Below are 20062 nucleotides of genomic sequence, written 5' to 3'. Positions count from 1 at the left end.
GCAATGCATTCAAAACAGCAGGCTTCAACAGGTAAAAGTCTTATTCAGTGGGGTTTGAAGCCTGCTTCTTTGCCATCTGTATTTACCCATATGTTCTTTATTCATTCAAAGAGTATTTTTAAGCACCTACTACACAGCAAGTACCCAGGGCTGAAGATTTGCCCATCCACAAAGACATGAGTAAGACTATTTACTACAGAAGGGAAATTTTCCACCTTTTACCTAAACAGTTTATGAAGGGAAGATCTTGTCTACTAATCCAACAAGTACCTAGTTCATTTTGAACCATAGTTCCTTAATCATTTCTTTCAGCTTAATAAATGCAAAAGGAAAAACATCAAAGGTGATCCTGCACAGCAAGAATTCTGGATTTGGAATAAGAGGTTTGCCCTGTAAAATGAGAACAATGGAAAAAAAGGTCCATATGGTCCCTTCTAGCTATTCTATGGCCACTACTGTCATCATCCCTGAAACACAGTTGTGGGGGTTGCTGAAGTATTTGAAAGAGATGAGCAGTAATGGCTAAGACAACTACAAGAATTAGAGAGTAATGACAGGGCTATCACAAAGCTTTTTCTAAAAAAAATTTATTTATTTAATTCATTAATTTAGAATATTTTTCCATGGTTACATGATTCATATTCTTTCTCTCCTCTCCTCCCTCTCACCTCCCATAGCCAAGGAGCAGTTCAACTGGGTTTTTTTACATGTATCATTGATTAAGACCTATTTCCATATTATTAATATTTGCAATAATGATCATTGAGTCTACATCCCTGATCATATCCCCATGGAACTATGTGATCAAGGAAATGTTTTTCTTCTACTACAGAGATTTTAAGAAAAGTTCAGTGTTGTTTGAAATATCTGTGAAGACAATCAGCAGAACCCTTCCTGAGACTACTCATGTTTGAAGCAAAACAACAATAGTGACACTATGATGAAGACAATGATGGTGGTTAATGACTTGCATTTATATGGTGTTTTCAGGTTTACAAATATTTTATATATGTCATCTCATCTGATCCTCCCCAAACCTCACAAAGTAGGTGCTACCATTAACTTCATTTAACTTTCACCGATGAGGCAACTGAGGCTGAAAAGTTATTAAATGATAAGTACAGCTCATAAATTCAGGATCCAACAGGTCATAAATGAGAATGGATTGACTCCAACACTGTAACTTTGTTCTCCTGCCCAGAACTTACATCTTCTTCTCATTTCCCTTTCCTTCCCTATATTCCAAAGATTATCCAATTTTAGTAAATGTTCCACAGTTGGATAGATGTCTCACATGTCACCTTGCATATGTTGTTGCTCAGTTGGTTCAGTTATATCTGACTCTTCATGACCCCTTTTGGGGTTTTCTTGGCAAAGATACTGGAGTAGTTTGCCATATCCTTCTCCAGCTCATTTTACAGATAAGGAAACTGAGGAAAACAGAATTAAGTGACTTCCCCAATGTCATATAGCTAGTAAGTGTATGAGGTCAGACTCAGGGAGATGTCATTCTGACTCCAGGTCTATCTCTATCCACTATCCCACCTAGCTGCCCCATCACCTTGAACATATTTGGGACTTGATAAATACTTATTGCATTAAATTGAAGCAACTTCTTTCATTGAAAGATATGCATTATGGGATGCTCAGCATAACTGTCAAAATGCTTACATCCAAGAGTTACTAATTTTTTTTTGTTTTTTCTTCAACTTCAATTCTCTATGGAGCTCTGAAATCAAGATAACTTACAAACTAAGATAAAACTCCTGTTGATAGAGTATTTCTCTTGCATAAATTCTGGGATAAAGTTAGAATAGCCATTATAATTCCTTTAGAAGTAAAGGAATTGATACTCCAAGAAATTAACCATCTTTCCCAGAGCTACCCTGCCATAAAATGTCAGAATCTGATTCTGAATTCAAATCTCCTGAGCCCAGTCTAGTACTCATTCTGGTATACCATGTTGCCTCTTTAATGTTCTCTAGAATGGTGGGACTGACTAGTGGTTGGAACTAATTCTTTTAGCTTTGCATGAATTTCAGGAGTCTACCAACTGATCTAAAAATTTGAACATCCTCCTTTAGCCTTTGACTTGCTCTCAAATAGAGAGAAAAATAGCTTTCTCTCTCACACACACACACTTACATCTTTAATTTTGCAAAGCATTTTACATGTGTCTTTTCATTTTATCCTCATGACAACCCTAAAAGGCAGGAGTATTATTATCCTCAGATTACTGATGAGTAATATGAGGCTGATAAAATTTAAGGAACTTAGCAAGGACCATCTAGCAAGTAAATGTCTGCATCTGGATTTGAATTAGGGTCTTCCAGACTAAACCATGTATGAGGATACCTGCTGGCCACATATTAACTAAGTTTTTAGATGTTAGATTATCTACATTTTATTATATTTTCTTTATTTTATTATATATTGCCCCGTTACATTTTAATCTAATTTGAACCTTTTTCAGGAGGGTTGTAAGCCAAGTATTTCATTCCTCATGAATAGATGACAGGTTTAAGAGAAGTTATCATCATATAATGGAAAAAGAACTTTGTAAACCCAACACCTAGAACTATTGAGAAAATATATGCAAAGTAAACCTTAAAATGCTATATAAATCCTAGCTATTGTTATCGTTATTATCATTCTTTGCACATAGTAAGCATCTAATGGTTTTTTTTCTAATGAATTGAATTATATTTGTAATCAAGTGGACCTGAGTTTGAATTCTGGCTCTGTTGAGCAAGTCTTTTTCAAAATCTTTCTTGGACCTTGGTTTGGTTTTTTTGTTTGTTTGTTTGTTTGTTTGTTGTTCAGTACTTTTTCAGCTATGTCCCAACTCTTTATAATTTTGTTTGTTTTTTTTAAGTAGAGAAACTAGAGTGGTTTGCCTTTTCCTTCTCCAGCTCATTTTACAGATGATGAAGGTGAGACAAACAGGGTTAAGTGGCTTCCCCAGAGACACAGCCAGTGTCTGAGGCTGGATTTGAATTCAAGTCTTCCTCACTCGAGGCCCTCAGATCTATTCATTGAACCACCTAGCTGCCTTCCTGGGGCTTTACTTTATTCCTCTCTAAAATGAGGAGATTGGACTACATGATTACAAAGATCCATTCCACCTTTAAATCTTGTTGTCTGATTATATCTGCCTCACACCGTCTCCTCGCTCTATTCCTTCATCCCAACAAGTTTAAAGAAAGCAATGTGCTTGATTCAAAGGTTAGCATCTTGTGTCTGCCAGATGGAGAGTCCTTAGCATAGTGTCTTAATTATCTTAGGGCAGTTTTAAACTATGCAAGCTTAAAGTTATTGATATTTTTCTTTATTCAAAGATATTTTATTTTCCCAATTACACGTAATGACAATAACAAATTTCTGAAATTATAAGATCCAAATTGTCTCCCTCCTTCCTTCCCTCACCCCCATCCTGATGATAAGCAATTCCATCTGAGTTTTACATGTATTATCATGCAAAACACACTTCCATATTGGTCATAATTGTAAGAGAATACTCACGTGAGACCAAAACCCAGAAATAAAACCCTAAATAAACTAATGTGAAAGACAGTGTCCTTTGATCTGCATCTGATTCCAATAGTTCTTTCTCTGGGGGTGGACAGCATTCTGACCTTCAGAAGGGTCCTGGATCATTGTATTGCTGAGAGTAGCCAAGTCCTTCACCGAGGATTATTGCACAGTATTATTGTTCATGTGCACAATATTCTCATTTCTGCTCATTTCACTCTGCACCAGCTCATGCAGATCTTTCCAAGTCTTTCTGAAATCATCCTGCTCACTGTTTGTTATAGCACAATAGTATTCCATCACCAACATATACCACAATTTGTTCATCCATTCCCCAACTGATCGATGTCACCTCAACTTCCAACTCTTTAGCTGCCACAAAAAACACGCTATTAATATTTTTTACAAATACAAGTAGGTTCTTTTCCCTTTTATGATCTCTTTGGTATACAGCATTGACATTACAAGATTAAAGGGTAGGCACAGTTTTATAGTTCTTTGGACATAGTCCAAAATTGCTCTCCAGAATGGTTAGATCAGTGAACAACTCTACCAACAATGCACCAGTGTCCAAATTTTGCCATATTCCCTCCAACATTTATCACCTTACACGTAATAATACTGGCCAATCTGATAGATATGAGCTGGCAATGAATCTTCTTTCCTTCTCACCTTGATTGAGAGTCCTTCAAGCTTCCATTCATTGCATCTGCTTGCCAATATCACTGATGTTGTAATCTCTTCTTGACAGGTGGCAACTCAGATCATTCCCACAAGCATTTCTCTAATCAAGAGTGATTTTGAACATTTCTTCATGTAACTACCGATAGCCTTGATTTTTTTCATCTGAAAATTACTTGTTCATATCCTTTGACTATTTGTCAACTGGGGAATGATTTGTATTCAAGTAATTGATATTTAATAGCTATTAAACTATTAAAGCTCCTAATCAGTGGGACATCCTATTTATGCTTCTTTTGAAGCTACTAAAGCTTTAAATTGCCCAAGATTTTTGGGACACCCTGTATTGGCCAAATTCATCACAATGAGACAATGTGATTTTCTAAGATCATCCTTGATATCCTTTGTTCCTTGGGCCAAACGAAAGGATCAAACCAAATCTACATGGTCAGCAGATTACTCAAGACTATCATCATTTCACTCTCCAGGGCCCATTCTCTCCATAAAAGAGGCTTTCAATAAATGTCATGAGCCTTATTTTTAGAACTGGAGGAATACAAAAGGTGAATATGTGTCAGAAGTAACCCAGAACACAATTCAGAAGTCAGACTGGTTAAATGAGAGTTCATCAGGGTTTCTGTCCAGCTCCCAATACTTGGGTCAATATCCCTACAGAATGCATTAATTAATTAATTGCATTAACTACTTAATTCAATAAATTGTGCTCATCTGACTTATTTAATATCAATAAATTTCCATCCCTATCCCCACTTCTTGGGGCACCTATGGGTACTATTTCCTCAGCTTCTTCCCTAGAGAAAAGGAATTCCAGATGTTACTTATTAGAACTTGTATTTTTAAATGGGTCTTCAAATATTTACCATCTAGGAGCTTCTTTATCCAGTATTCAGTTTCTTGGCAGATGGAAAGCATGCTACATGCCTTCTTCAAAGCTTGACCTTGAAACTTTGCCAATGTAGACAGATTACTTTTTTAATGTAGAATTATACAGTGTTTTTGACATCCCCAAACCTCTTTGCCAATCTAATTAGAAAGCTTCTTAATGAAATGTTGATGCCTGACTATCTCCGCACCTGGTACCGGCAGGGGATGCTGGATATCACCTTGAACTTGCAGACTGTTCACTGGCCTTGCTTTTGGAATGCCAGCTGGTATGTATCAAAGAGGAATGAAAATTACTTGAAAGATTCACAAACAAGTCTCATTCTGAATAATGGAAATAATTCATCTAAGGAAACCGTCATTTTTTTCAGTCCTATAACACTGCGATGAGACTTCCTACCTATTTGGCCATCCTTGCCTAAATGGTGACCAGAACTAGGACTCAGTGACTCACGGGTACACTTTTTTTTTTAACGCACCATCGGCTAGTGGCTTCCTCTGTATGGGACCCAGATGCATTACAGCTTTCCATATTTTAGGAAATGGTCTTTTTGACTGGCATGGACAATTGAATGGTGACAGACACCTCTAGGCAGATTGTAGAGGACCTTGAATTTCAGACAAAGAAGTCCGAATTTGACTCTGTGGCCAAAAAAGAGTTAGCCACTAAAGATTTGTAAGCAAAGGACCATCATTGGGAGGCTAACAGCCCTAATGAGCAACGCTCTATGCCGTCCTCCCTTGAGGATCAACAAAATTATACCCTCTTCATAAAGCTTATCTTTTCCTGGTCTTAATTGAGAAATTATTTTTTAGAAATAATTTTAGACCTGATCTAATCCAATCTGTTAATTTAGTAGATATGAAAACTAAAGCCCAGTGAGATTAAATGACTTGCCCACAGTCATGCAAATCTACATCTTTTAATGACCTGTGGCATTTCCCCATGTACCTATAATAAATATGTTTACATGGAAACAGAACATTCTAATATCCTAGGGGAACCTAGAAATCATCAAGATCTACTCTTTTTTACAAATGAGGAAACTGAGGCCAGGGGAGTTTAAGGGATTTCTCTAGGGTCACTTAGTGAATTAAAAATAGAGTCAGGACTAGAACACAGGTCTCTTGACCCTTTGACCAGTATAGTATTTCCCCCTCTTCTATATCAATCTTTCTAACTATAAAAAAATTCACCTTATTAAAAAAAGTTTTTAACTTAATCAACAAATAAATATTCCAATCCACAAATAAGAAAGAGGTTTATAAAAGAAGTTATGTTTATATTTATATATCTATTGCAAAAAAATTAACAATATAGGAATGAAGCTACATTTGTGTCTTTTGTACTTTTAAATTTTCTTTTACACATTAAAATGAGCATTAATAAGGGAAGAAGAATCTGGAGTCAGGTGCCAGCATTTGAATCTTGGTTCTGCCACTTAATACAAGTGTGACCACTTTACCAATCCATTACCCAACTTCAGCATCAATAAAAAGGGGGCTGTTGGACTGGAAAATCCCTAAGACACTTTGGGTTCTAATGCCACCATCTTACAAGATACTTTGAAAGGATAAAAATGTATCAGAGCATCAGGGGTTTAGCGCCCACGGTGCTAGCAAAGAGAAGCTGCATGCATTTTCTTTTGCCCAAGAACCATCATTGGTGGGAATCTCTGCCTTCTTGTCTGGGAACAAAACTTCTTTGCCTTCTGTGGTTCTGGCGATCAAAGGGCACTGTTTATGTTTCTCTAGATAGGTGGATTATCAAATTCTTCGAAAAGATTAAAGTCTGGCAAAGGTTCTGGGAAAGGAAATGATTCTCAATGTGTTATAAAGAGAATAAACTTCTTTTAATATCCAAGAAAAACCTTGCTTAGCCCACAGCTCAATCTGCAAAGATGGAAATAATCCCATTCATTGGTTCCTGAACCATTTCTTTATTGAGAAGATATCAGAGGAGTTTACATTTGGGGGTTTACATGTCCTTTACAACAATGGTGTCAAACTCAAATAGAATCACTAAGCCATGCCTAAGGATTCCTGCTGGCTGCATATTGGCTTAGTTTTTAAATATTATCTATGTTTTATTCTATTTTTATTTATATTATTAAATATTTCCCAATTGCAATTTTTTCAAACCTTTGCATTCCCATTTTAGAATCAATTCTATGTATTGGTTCTAAGGCAATAGAGTGGTACTGCCTAGACAATTGGGGTTAAGTGACTTGCCCAGGGTCACACAGCTAGGAAATGTCTGAGGTCAGATTTGAACCCAGACTTTCCATCTCCAGACCTGGCTCTCTAACCACTGAATTATCTAGTTGTCCCCTCCCAATGGTATTTAATCTGGTTCAGAGAACATTAGGGAGTGTCAGTGTTGTAAGAAGATCCAAATATATGCCAGACTCAAGAATTTAGCACCTACTGTGCTAACAAAGAGAAGCTGCATACATTTTCATTTGCCCAAGAACCATCATTAGTGGGAATCTCTGCCTTCTTGTGTGAGAACAAACCTTTTTTGACACTTCAGCTTTACAGGAGACTGGCCAATCAGGGATACGAGGCAGTAAGGAAACCTCAAGAGATATGAGTTCAAATCTGCCCTAAAACATTCACTAGAAATATGACTTTGACCATTTTATTTAAATTTTCTGAGCCTCAGTTTTCTCATCTGTAAAATAGTGATCAGATATTCACTCTCTACCTGATGGAGTTGAAGAACATTTTTTGCCTATATCAAGATGCTCTATGTGGGTTGATTTTTCTCATTTATAGAACCATTAGAGATAATGTCTCACACTGGAACTCAGCTTCAGTGTTGGAACCAGAAAATGTCTTTTGCCTCCCAGTAGAGGCAAACATATCTTGATTTAAGTATTTCATGTATTATGAGATTATCCTTTGTCATGGATATTATAGCATGTCCTCATGGTATTTCTGTTTTATTCTGGGTTTAGGAATGTCGTTTTTTGGTTTTGGAGGGCTTTTTGGTTTGGACTGGTTGTCAGACAGGTAGAAGGAGAACTAAGACAGAGCTACGTTCATGATAACCCACATAGAAGAGAATTCACAGGAAGAAAGGGTGATCCACAGTGTTACCAGCTACAGAAATTTCAAGAAGATGGAGGACCGAGAAAGGGCCATTGGATTTGGCAATTAAGAAGGCTTTGTTAACTTCTGAAAAAGCAAGATCATGAGGGATTATGAATGATGAGGATGGAAGCCAAAAGAGAATAAGATTAAAGGAAATGGCAATAGTAAACTAAGCGCAGTGAGAGAAAAAAAAAAACCATTGAACTTATAGCCAGCACACCTATGTTCAAGTCCCAATTGTGCCACCATTTCCTAGACATTTCTCTGGACTTCCAATTTCTGGGTATCCAATTTCCTCGTCTCTAAAATAAGGATGTCCGACTAAATGGTCTCTAAATCCCTTCCAGCTTTGGCATTTTGGAATTTTGTGGCTATCCAAGTTGGATCAGTTAGATCAGTCTGGTGGTTTTCTGTAATGGCACCAAGAGGAAATCCTAAACTAACCTGGGGGGACCACAGCCAGGTGTGGACCCGAGGAAGGGAACTGGAGCAAAATGAAGATTCTCCCAGGAAAAGCTCTCCAGAATTTGAGTCCAAGAAGTCATCCTCCATCAACTTTCACTTTGCTATTCCTTCCTAACTAAGCATGAAGGTCAGCCAAAAGCTGCGAGCTCCCCAGAGAGGATGCCATAAATCACTGCATTTCCTTCGCTTTTTTAGTGCTAGGGACAGAAGGACATTCTTAGCCACCACTCCTCATTTCTGTAAACTACAGATGGATTGTTTTCCTTTTCCAGAAGCAGGGCAGTTTCACAGACAGGTGCCAAGGTGTTTGGTGATGAAATCCCGGTAATTAAATTTGAGAGATAATTAGAGTTCAAGAGAGCAGAAAGTGAGGAACATATTTTTGTCATTTTCATGAAATACTTCCAACTTTTTCCTGTTTACAACTTATTTATACCTAGTGGTTCAGATAGTGTATCCCTCCTTTGGCTAAGAGCTCTTTAAGAACAGGAATTCTATGTTGCCTTTATATTCCTAGCATTTTTCACAGGGTCTGGCATGTAGTAGGCACTCAATAATGTTTATTGATCGACTAGTGTATAGAATGAGAGATATTAGGAAGAGGAAGAATGTCTGGAAAGCCTTTCCTAGGAAATACAGAATTGTGAATGTCCAAGCTGGTAAGACACTTAGAGAGCATCTATTCTCGTGCCCTCATTTTACATATGAGGTAACTGAGGCCCAAAGAGAGCTTCCAAGGGTCACATAACTGAGAAGTGGCTGAACCAATGAGGGCAGAGTTTCTCATCCAGAGGTTCCTCCACCACATTATACAGTCACTAGGAAGACTAACTCTATGCTTATACAAAGAGTGTAATAAATAGAAATGAAATTAGAGAGCGGTGCAATGAAATGCAAGGTCTAAAATACTTTTACAAAGCATTTTAAAAAATTCCCAATCTAAATGATAATGCTGGATTCCCAGGCAGCAACAAGTCTATAACATTTTCTCTTCTGCAAAAGATAGTTCAGGAGGCAGCTAGGTGGCTCAGTGGAACAAAAACAAGACACTCTGACACTTCTGATTTATAGGAGCCTGGTCAATCAGGGATATGAGGCAGTAAGGAAAATTCAAGAAGTCCTGGGTTCAAATATGACCTTAGACACTTCTGGACTGTGTGACCCTGGGAAAGTCACTTAACTTCCATTTCCCAGCCCTTACCTGTCTTGAAACCAATATACGGTATTGATTCTAAGATGGAAAGTAAGTTTTTTTAATGCACAAATTAATCTATCCAATAGGCAAATATCAAATTGCCCTCTGGTATCATTCTACCCCAACCTGATCCTCTGTGTGAAAATAATTTATAAGCAAACAAACAATTAAAGAAATAATTCTAGATTCCTCTTTCTATTCCCAGGGGCATACTTGTGCTCCCTAGTCGTCCTATATATCCTTGCTCTGAGACACTGAGAAGATGAAGGGTGTGGAGGTGGGGTGGGAGGATTTTGAAGTCTTGGGATAACCAGACAGGAGTCAAAGTAGAGAAAGATGACTCAGTGCAGGACCCGTGTAAGGCACCAACTCAGAACAAAGAGATGGATGAGGTTTTTTTCATTACTGATCTTAACTACGTTTCATCAAATGAAAAAAGAGTATGGGGGAGTTGGGGAAGAAGGAAAGCATGGCAGGGGATTAACTACCCAGATAACTACAGGGGAAACCGCCCATTGCAAAACACTAGGCAGATCCTCCAGTTGGGGCCATGGATGCCTTGGGGTTTCTGTTGCCAGTGGCCTCCTCTGGAGATAAAGGGCTCCTCCTTTCTCGAGGTCTTCAAGCAAAGACTAGATGACAACTGGTTAGGAATGCTATTGAGGAGATTGCCAGTCTCGTCCAGGTTGGACTAGGAAGCCTCCGAATATCCAGGGAGTTCCAAGCAACTAAACTCAAGACTGCGCAAAGACATGTTAAACACAAACTCCTCCTGACTGATATTCTGCGAGGGGATTCCTGCCTCAGTTGGAAAATGAACAAGACTTGAGTGATTTCTCTCCACTCTAGAAATCAATAATTTAGTATTTCAAAATTACAATTCATTTTTCCCAGATTATGTCAATACAATTTTTCAATATTTGTTTTCTGATATTTTGCAGTCCATCGTTTCCTTCTTCTCTGAGTCCTCCCCCCAAGAATACCGATAATATGATATAGTTTGCAGCTGTTTTGTCATATAATTTGTATTTCCACGTTCATCCTGTTGTGAAAGAAGATACAAATTGCTTTCGCTAGAGAAAAATTCACTAGAAAAAATGGAGGAAATAATTTAAGAACGTTATATTTCAATCTGCATTTGAATTCCTTCTGTTTCTTCTATGGTGGTGGATAGCCTTTTTATTTTGTCCTGAGTCTCTTGGGCTTGTCCTGCATCTTTGCTTCGTTGATAGTACTTAAGTTATTCACAGTTGATCATCTGACATTATTCTATTATTTAATCTTGATATCATCTTGCATTTTTTTCTTTTTATTTATTTGATTTTATTTAATTGATTAATTTAGAGCATTTTCCCAGGATTACAAAAATCATGTTCTTTCCCTCCCTTTCCCCCAAACCCCTCTCATATCTGACACACAATTCCACTGGGTTTTATATGTGTCTTTGGTCAAGATTTATTTCCATATTATTGATATTCTTGCATTGTTTTTTAATTGTTTATGTGCATACATGCCTTACTTCTCTAAATGAATATATTATGCTTATATACTGTTACTGAGCTATATGGCTCAGTGGATGGAACACCAGACCTGGAGTCAGGAAGACTCATCTTCTTAAGTTCAAATCTAGCCTCAGACTCTTACTAGCTGTGTGACCCTGGGCAAATCACTTAACCCTGTTTGCCTCAGTTCCCTCATCTGTAAAATGAGCATGAGAAGAAATGGCAAAACCATTCCAGTAGCTTTGCCAAGAAAATCCCAAATGGTGGTCACAAAGAATTGGATACAACCAAAATGACTGAACTTTCTGAATGTCTGATTGACTGTTAACAGCAAATACTGTGCTATGCTTCTGGGTGTATACATGTGTAAGAGGCAGCAGAGTTGTAGAGAAAGAGTTGGGCATGGAGTTAGGAAGACCTGAGTTCAAATCTTACCTCTGAGACTTTACCTGTGTGACCTTGGCTAGTCACTCATCCATTAGAGTAGATCTCTAAGACTATTAAGTTAGTTGCATAAAGGATGGCTACCAGCATTGGCATAATGAGTTTTCTCACCTGAGAGTTTCCTACAGAATCCAATGGCCAATTCCCCATCCCCTGTCCCTACCAATATAAATACATATCTGCATATACAAGTGTATATATGTGTGTATACAGGCACACAAATATGTACTCGTGTCAATTCTCTTTCAATGCCACATTTCCTTGATGACATCCTTAACTCCTTTCTTGGAAGTTCTTTCTCTGTTATGTTACAGTTTGATACCATGGCCTTCCCACTGCTCTCCATTCCTTCCACATCTGTTGGGCTCCATTGTTTATAGCCAACAAAACATTGGTAGAATATTGATTTGTTTTAAATGGGCTTGAATTATGGGAAAAATTGGGGAAGTCACCAAAGGCACCTTGAAATTCTCTGAAGCATACCTCGTCTACCATCTTTCGCTTGTTTCATTTTGGGTCCAACTCATGGTCCATTTGCCCCATCATGTGTCAGTCAGTCCACTACCATTTAAGCCCCTACTCCTTGCCTGGCATGATGATGAGCCTTTGGGAAATGGAGAAAGATGAAAAAATAGTCCATGTCCTTGAGGAGCTCATGTTCTAATGGTGGAGGGTACAACATGCAAACTACTATATGCATATAAGAGATACACTGGGCATGTGGGAGACAGATTCTCTCAGAGGGAAAGCCCTAGTATTAAGGCAGACTAGGGATGAGTACAGCTAGGTATCACAGTGGATAGAGCACCAGGAATGGCATTGGGAGGTCCTGGGTTCAAAGCTAGCCTCAGACATTTCCTAGCTTTGTGACTCTGGACTGGTCACTTAACCCCAATTGCCTAGTCCTTTCTCTCAGAATTCATACTAAGACGGGAGGTAAGGGTTTTAAAGGGTGCAGGCTGGGAAAAACTGGAATTTTAGCTGAAATCTGAAGAAAGCCAGAAAAGAGAGAGTAAGATGGAGAGATTCCAGGCATGGGGAACATCTAGTGTGAGGAGGGCAAAGGTAAGGGATAAACAGAACAACAACAGCAGCCAGAGTGTCATAACTAGCATTTATAGAGGACTTTAAAGTTTGAAAAGCATATATGTGATGATTCATTTCATCCTGAAGACATCCCTGGGAGGTATGTGCTATTATTATCTCCATTTTATAGATGAGGAAACTGAGGTTAAGTGACTTGCCCAGGGTCACACAATTAGTAAGTGAATGAGGGTGAATTTGAACTCATTCCTTCCTGACTCCATGCCTAATGCTTTGTCCTCTATGCCACTTGGCTACCTAATTATGGGAGAGTGCCCACCCTGTTAATAAAAATAAAGATTCTGCTGCAAATTAACAAACATCAAACATAATCGAATTGATATAGCTCTTTCAGGGCAGCTAGGTGGCACAGTGTTCTGAGTCAGGAAAACTCATCTTTCTGAGTTCACATCTGACCTCAGATACTCGCTAGGTGACCCTAAGTCCATTAACCCTGTTTGCCTCAATTTCTTCATCTGTAAAATGAGCTGGAGAAGGATATGGCAAACTACTCCAGTATCCCTGCCAAGAAAACCCCCAAAGGGGTCATGAAGAATCAGGCATGACTCGAAGGACCAAACAGCAATGACCAGCTTTAAGGTTTGGAAATCACTTTTCCATGTTATCTCATTTAACCCCCAGAACAAGCCTGTGGAGCAGCCCTGTTTTCAGACTGAGGAAACGGGTACAAAGCAGTTAAATGATTTGCCAAGGATCTAAGGCAAGATTTGAACTCAAGTCTTCCTGATTCTACATCCATCATTCAATATTCTATGGCATCTAGGATGCTCTGCCTGCTCTGTAGGAGTCATGTCTTGACAATCATTGGGGAGGAAGTCATTCATGAAATGCTATAAATAGCTAAAATTAAAATATATGCATGGAGATTATGTCTGGAAATCCTGGGGCTTCTATTCCACCCTTTACTCCTTTTCTCCTGCTTTTGCTTAGCACAGTACTAGGCACACAGTAGGTACTTAATAAAAGTTTATTGATTATTATTTTGGAGTGGTGTTTACGCTTTCAAATGTCTTAAAGGCATCATACTAATTAAAACAGCCATATCATGGGGGATTTTCATAGAATTTAGAGATGGAAGGGACTGAAGACAACCTCCAACATAATCCTCTCAGATTACAGATGAAGAAACAGTCCCCAGAAAGTAAAATCTTTTTCTGGGTTTTGCTGGGGGGAAGTAGTAAATTGAAGTTGGGATGGGGAGAGTGATGAGGGGGGAAGAGTAGCCCTTGTTTGTCTTTTTACTCTTATTGGGAACTTCTGCTTAGGGAATTTCCTCTTCCAATGCAGATTAACAATTAATTCTAATTCTGATCTGCTCTCAAGGACTTCCTAGTTATGTGACCTTGGGCAAGTCACTTAATCTCTCTATGATCTTGCCCAGTGATGGTGAACCTTTTAGAGACCGAGTACCCAAACTGCAACCCTCACACCACATGTGAGCCCCCTGCCTTATCCCAGACAAGGAAGGGAGGAAGCACTCCCATTGCGCTGCTAGGCAGAGGGGCAGATAAAGTGAGGAATGTCCTCAGGCTCACATAGAGAGGGGGATGGGAACACTCCCTCCAGCACATGTGCCATAGGTTTGCCAACACAGATCTAGCCTTTTTCACTCTTCTGCCTTGCAACCACTATGAAGTATTGATTCTAAGATGGAAGATAAGAGTTTGGTGGAGGAAATTGTTCTGTAATTTTGATCTTGGGTTGCAGAAGTAGTAGTAAGTAGGGAAGTTAGGGTTTTAAATGAGTGTTCCGATGACCTTTTGTCATGCCTCACCTGTAAGTTGTGGGAGGTCAGTGATTAATGACCAGCTGCTGAAGCTGCCCACTGACATCTGGTGGTTGACAAAGGGTCCAGAAGCTAGGAAGAGTCAGAGTGCCAAGAACTAAGCCCATTGCCAAGGTGAGAGCCAAAAGATGGGGTAGGGGGTGGGGGCCAAACTCAAGAGTAAAGCTTTGAAAATGAGCATAGTCAGTCTAAAGATCCCAGTAAGAGAAGACAGAGATGGAGACCAATGAATCAGGAACAAAGATGAAATCAGGTTCTGCTCAATATTCCAGAGGACATGGTGGACTCAATATGGCAGCTGACTTCTGGGATCTGCCTCCATGCTAGCAGGTCATCACGCAGTTTCTCTCCCATTAAAGAAATATAAAAATAATCTTTAAGAGATACATCAAACCATCTCACAAGAAATGAGAAAATAAACAGAGCTGTTATGGATACTTCTAAGTACAACAATAATGGCAGAACAGGTAGAACACTGGACTTAGAGATGAGTTCAAAACCTACCTCAGACTTTTGCTAGCTGCATGATTATGAACAAATCACTTTAACTTTCTTAGTCTCATTTTGCTCATCTGTAAAATGGGAGTGATATGAATAGCACCTGTATGACAGGGCTGTTGCAAAGCTCAAATGAGATAAAATAATTGGCAGACCTTAAAGGGCTAAATAAATATTCCTTATGCTGATACTGATCCTAAAGAGTTTTCTACATAAGACTGTTATCATGTAGGAGCCCTAGTGGAGGGTTCAAATATAGAACAGAATCTCTTTGGATGGGCAAATCTTCCAGATATTTGAATTTACAGATGGCAATGTGCAGGGGGATCAAGCTTTGCAAGTTGGCAGAGCTTCCTCAGTGGGATTCACAATCACTCAAAGAAGAGGGGAAGGTGGAAAAAATGAGCATTTATATAACACCTACTATGTGTCAGGCACTGTACTGAGCACTTCTTACAAATATTATCTTATTAAATCCTCATGACAACCCTGGAAGGTAGGTGCTGTTATTGTCCCTATTTTAAAGTTGAGGAAACTGAGGCATACAGAAGTTGTAGAGTAGTGGCCTGGAAAGGAAAATAATAATAATAGCAATAATTATTAGTATTATATTTGTAATGATAATACATAACCATCATTCTAATAAAATTATTTTAAAATTATAATAATGATTGATAGTTATAATAAAATTATATCAATTATACTACTATAATTAATGTTATAATATAGCATTTATATAGCACTTTAAGATTTACAAAGAACTTTACAAATATTATCTCATTTTATTACAACAATCCTAGGAGGTAAATGCTATTATTATCATCCCCATTTTATAGATCATGGAACTGAAACAGACAGAGGTTAAGCTAGTAAATGTCTGAGGTCAGATTTGAACTCAAGCCTTTTTTCTGGAAAGTTACAGGGATGGTGAGTAGAGTCAGAAAAAAAGTCAATTAACAGCCCCTTTCTAGAAGCAGCAGTTGTATTGATTTGAATGGGGGTCCTAGAATAGGAACAAGAGGTGGAAATGGAAGGAGGGAAGTAGAAATATACAATTAGGATAGATGGTACACAATGCCCTTCCTGCCTAATCCCCTTCTCCATCAACTGAAAGATTCTTTTGGGGTGTTTTTTTTCACTCTTTTTCCATTGTGTATGACTCTTTATTACCTTCATTTGAGGTTTTCTTAGCAAAAATACTGAAGTGCTTTGCCATTTCCTTCTCCAATTCATTTTACAGATGAGGAAACTGAGGTAAACAGGTTTAAGTGACTTTCCCAGGGTCATACAGCTAGTATGTGTCTGAGCCCGATTTAAACTTAGGAACATGAATCTTCCTTATTCCACTCCAGCACTATCCACTGTGCCAGCTAGCTGGCCCTCAGAAAGTTTACCCACCTTTCTGCTTTTCCTTTTAAGTAATTATCCATCCTTACTCTTGGACCTAGAAGCGAAGTAAACTTTTGACTCTCCCACACAGTTATCATTCTCTGTGATAATTTCAGATTCTGGTGATTTATTTATCTCAAAATCCTTTATTTAATGTGAGAAGTCCTTGTGTCCTGTCTGACCTTGACATGGCTTCCACTGCCTTACTGCAAGTCTTCATTAACAGCAGATACTTTAAAGGGGTTTGATGACATTGAAAAATACAGGAAAAAGAAATCCATTAGTGGCCACCCTGTAGCAATTGTAGAATAAAAGAGGAGAGAGGAGACAGGCAGTGTCTTTCTGGGTTTGGGGTTGGCATCTGTTGTATGATAAACTGTGAAAACAAATAGAGAGAAGCAGTCTACTAAAATAGTGTCAGAAGGGATCTGGGTTTGAGTCCTGCTTCCAAGTCAGGTGACCTTGACTAAGTAAGTGCTTAACATCTTACTTCATTTTTCCCATCTTTAAAATGGGGATAATCATACCTGAGGCACCTACTTCTCCCAGCTCTTATGAGGATTAGAAGAAATAATAAATATCAAGTGTTTACAAAAGTAAAAAATGATCAAAATGCTAGTTTTGTCATTAATCTCAGAACAACATTATTTGTACAAGATAGAGAAATTAGGGGCATGTAGGTGGCACAGCGGATAGAGAACCAGGTCTGGAGTTGGGATGTCCTGGGTCCAAATGTGACCTCAGGTGCTTCCTAATTGTGTAACTCCAGGCAAGTCACTTAACCCTATTTGCTTAGCCCTTGCCCTTCTGTTAGAGGGCTATTACTGGGACCAAGAGTAAGATAAGAGTTGTTTTTTAATACAAATTTTATTTACAAAGGGAAATTGTTTTTTTTAACTTTTCAGACAGCTCTGCTATCTCTCTGCTATCTGTCTCTGTCTGTCTATCTATCTGTCTGTCTGTCTGTCTGTCTGTCTGTCTGTCTGTCTCTCTCTCTCTCTCTCTCTCTCTCTCTCTCTCTCTCTCTCTCTCTCTCTCCCCCTCCCTCTCCATGGAAGGAAAGTAAAAACCAGAACTCGTCTTGATTGTATCTAATCCTTGGATTAGATTGTCATGTGACACAGGAAACCTGATATTTTAAGTGATTAGAAAATTACCAGTTTCTTAGAAAGGAGACCTTGGAAGTATGTGAAAACTGTAAAAGGCATCAACCAGCCATGCCGAAAAGGAGAAAGAAAGAGAGATCTCGGTGGTTTGTCCTCCGCCCAGTGATCATGGGGAAAGGTCAGCCGTCAGAACCCCTCATTTTCTTGCATCACAGTTTTGATCAGCAAGGTGGAAGATGTCAGCCCAGTGGCTCTGGTGTCATGCCATGGCCCTAGGACTGTTTTTTAAAGTCTTATTGATGCCTTTTGTTTTTCCCAGCAGTTATTTCCCTCTGTGTGTCTGCCCTTTTCTCTCTCCTCACTCCCTTGTAACAAAAGAAAGCCAATTGGCATAGCTATTGAACCTGACAGCACATGCAGCGTTCTGCTATCATCACCCTTTACTTTTCGAGTGCAAAAATACAAATTAATGTTCAATGTGGTCATAAAGACAAAGAGGATTTATCAGTGAATCATTAACAATAACAAGCATTTAAGCTTTGCAAAGCACTTTAAAGATATTATTTTATTTGATTCCCATAAAGGAAATGCTACTATTTTCTTCATTTTATGGATAAGGAAACTGAGGTAAACAGTAAGTGCCTTACCCAGGATCACACAATAAGTGTCAAAGGCAACTCTCAGCTCTCCCTTATTCCAGGTATAGCGCTCTATTGTCTGTGTCATCTAGCTGATTATTAATAAATCATTAATTTATATTTACATTATTAAATGCATATTACAAAGCATTTCTAGGAGCTCTGTAGATAAAGTGCCAGGCCAGAAGTCAGGATGACCTGAATTCAAATAAGACCTTAAACACTTACTAGCTCTATAACTCTAGGCAAGTCACTTAATTTCACTGTTTGCCTCAGTTTCCTCATATATAAAATGAGTTAGAGAAGGAAATGGCAAACCATTCCAGTGTCTCAGTGAAGAAAACCCCAAATGGGGTCATGTAAAGTTGGATACAACTGAAATGATTCAACAACAACAACAAAAACATTTATTAAAAGCCTACTATATTCTAAGTACTATACCACTGTAGAATACCAATGCAGGTCAGCATCTTATCTGAAACGCTAAAAGATGGCTAGGTACAGAGATCTGGTCACTTTCTCAGAGTCACACAGCCAGTATGTGTCAGAAGTAGGAATCAAGAGGGCAGCTGGGTGGCTCCGTGGATTGAGAGCCAGTCCCTGAGATGGAAGATCCTGGGTTCAAATCTAGCCTCAGACACTTCCTATCTGTGTGACCCTGGGGAAGTCACTTGACCCCATTGCCTAGTCCTGACCACTCGTCTGCCCTGGAACCATTACACAGTGCTGAATCTAAGACAAAAAGTAAGGGTTTAAAATAAAAAAAAAGAAGTAGGAATCAAATCCAGGTTCCCTTGCCTCCAAGGCTGGCTCTCCATAATATTCCCCTACCTTCTCTTATACAAAGAGTTATGAGGAAGATCACTTAACCCACTTATGTTAATAGATATAAAATTGATTTACACAGCACTGTACAGATATAGAAGATTACTGTAGTAACTGACATTTAATTTTTAACAAGTTATCAAAGAACCTTTATTTTAGTATATAAAGTCCTCTAGGTTTCGACATATACTGACCACTTTATTTTATTTTTTGCTTTCAATTTCTCATTGACATCCAGTGTATATAATTGAGGGTGTGTTGGGGGTTTGATGACGGTAGAGGAGGGTAATGTTTAACCTCAAGAGACAGAAGTCTCCTATTTCCATTTGAGATTTCTATTTGCAGCTAAGTAGCAAAGTACCTGGCCTGGAGTCCAATATTGTAGATGTGTTTGTTTTCTCTTTTTTCAAATTATAATTTTTAATTTTAATAACAAATGTCCACATAAGTTTAAAAGTATGGGACCCGTCATGAATTTGTGGGTCATCGCTGTGCAGGAGTCATGCTAATCTTCTCTGTATCTTTCCAATTTTAGTGTATGTGCTGCAGAAGCAAGCACCGAACTGGCATTTTGAAGTGTGCAAAGTACTGTGTGTGTATATGTGTGTATGTATCTATCAGCTGAGTCCTGGCTTTGGAGACAATCTCTGTTTGCAGGATGTGACCTGGGTGATCTAGATCAAGTCCCTTAGCCTCTTTAAGCCTCCATTTCCTCACTGAATATATGAAAAGTTGGGCTAGATGTCTTTTCTTTCTGTTCTAAAAATGCTTGGAGTCTATCACTGTGAAGAAGGATTTATTATTATTATTATCCATTTTACGAATGAAGAAATTCAAGTGTGAAAAGTACACATGTGATCCCTGGCCACAGAGCTAAAAAGTATCAAATGGGAGGATTC

At 38.5% G+C, this 20062-nt stretch overlaps 1 protein-coding gene and 1 non-coding gene across 2 annotated transcripts in view; one reads left to right on the top strand and one right to left on the bottom strand.

The window, feature by feature from the left end:
- The window catches only part of ARHGAP22 (Rho GTPase activating protein 22), a 374146-nt gene that overhangs the window by 109657 nt on the left and 244427 nt on the right, over positions 1 to 20062 (top strand). The gene's annotated exons all lie outside the window — the stretch shown is intronic.
- LOC130456597 (U6 spliceosomal RNA) lies at positions 19616 to 19722 on the bottom strand. Its single transcript, XR_008915668.1, has one exon. It is a non-coding gene; the product is annotated as a U6 spliceosomal RNA (small nuclear RNA).

The sequence above is a fragment of the Monodelphis domestica genome, chromosome 1 (genome assembly GCF_027887165.1).
Source record: "Monodelphis domestica isolate mMonDom1 chromosome 1, mMonDom1.pri, whole genome shotgun sequence".
NCBI classification, from domain to species: domain Eukaryota; kingdom Metazoa; phylum Chordata; class Mammalia; order Didelphimorphia; family Didelphidae; genus Monodelphis; species Monodelphis domestica.
The sequence above is the reverse complement of the archived record's forward strand: the minus strand, read 5'-3'. Positions and strand labels throughout refer to the sequence as shown.